Source organism: Habropoda laboriosa, unplaced genomic scaffold, assembly GCF_001263275.1.
Source record: "Habropoda laboriosa isolate 0110345459 unplaced genomic scaffold, ASM126327v1 scaffold87, whole genome shotgun sequence".
Classification (NCBI taxonomy): Eukaryota; Metazoa; Arthropoda; class Insecta; order Hymenoptera; family Apidae; genus Habropoda; species Habropoda laboriosa.
The window spans coordinates 1,143,471-1,145,000 of NW_017100209.1; positions in this window are offsets into that span (position 1 = coordinate 1,143,471).

Consider the following 1,530-nt stretch of genomic DNA (forward strand, 5'->3'; position numbering starts at 1 on the left):
ATCGCAACGCTGCGAATAATGTGCAACCAAAATGGCGTCTCAAGTCAGTCATACTAAACGCAATAAAATCAACGATTCGCAAACCGACGTGAAAAAAAAAGAAGTTTCGAAATCACTAGAATAAAATATTCCGAAATTCCTCCGCGAAGAAAACATAAAGAAAGATACGATAGAAGAAGAAATGATCGAATTCTGGCTGGAACCAGTTCCTCCAAATCATTCTGCCCCCATGGTTCTCTCCCCTTTCGCTTATTTTCTCTTATTTTCGTCTGCGTTGATAGCTTCGACCCGATGTCACCGTGTTGTCAATACATTCTGCATAAATATACGCGCTGCGGCGCGCACACACGCTCGCAAGAAAGTTGCGCGTGGCCTGACGTGCCTGGAGGCTCGACTGTGTGGCCTAACGATACGGTTATCATAATTGATTGCATAACCTAGTGGGCACGACCACTCTACGTATACATCAACAACGATTTCGCAATGTTCAAGCATCCCGACCCTAATTGCCGCGATTTTATTCGCGTCTTTTTACCTCAACCGCTCGCAATTTAGATTTTCCCAAATTTCAGTTTCTCCGACTTCTGTGAAATTTGTCTCGATCACTGACACATTTGTCTGAGGAGATTTTTGCATGAATTGTGATCGGTTTTATAGCGAACGAGTGGTTCTGGAATCAAATGATTGTAAAAAGATTGCAAATGAATTTTGGAAATATTTATTAAAGAGTAATGTTAGAGGGAATATTTCTCAGGGGAGATCATTTTAATTTTTTCTTTAATTTGAAGGAACGAAAGAGTAATTTTGTGAATTAAGAAATAACGGAATTACTGAAAGTCATTGTTTACGGAGAAAAAGTCATACACGATTCTAAGATAAGTTGAATGAAAGAAGAAAAAAATATATGTTTCTCCATAAAAATCTGTTGATATTTATAAAATCCCCAGTTTTCACTGAAGATAAGAGTCTAAATAAAGCTACTGTTTACCAGTTCTAAATTTCTACTTTTTAATTTGTCAATCCACGAGCCGGAATTTCTGGAGAAATGCTATTTTCAATGTGATTCTCGTCTCGAGATTATCATCTCGCGTGTTTCGACTCGATCTTCTCGATTACGTCACGTTCCTGAATTTTCGATGAAAACATTGTCAATCGGATATTTGCCATTCGAGCAAGATCGTGGTAATAAATTTTTTCTTTTTAGAGCTTGTTTACACGATGCTGTTTTCTCGAATCGTCGAGTAAGACTTTTCTTTTTTCTGTCGCGAGAAAGTGTTCTATTCCGATCGATTCTTTCGCGGAAAGATTTCTAATTGTCGGACTGAAAGTTGCCTCATGTATTTATGATCGTGGAACCCCCCGCGGCGAGTTAAAAAACAATGAAAGATTCGATTATCTCTGGTCTTTAACCCCGGTAAAACGTATCGCTTTTGTGGCACTCTCGTTGTGAAATGAAGTCCTCATTGTCCGCGAAGAATCTCTCCTATCTTTCGCGAATTTATTCAGCGGAAAATAAAATCGAGGAGAGTA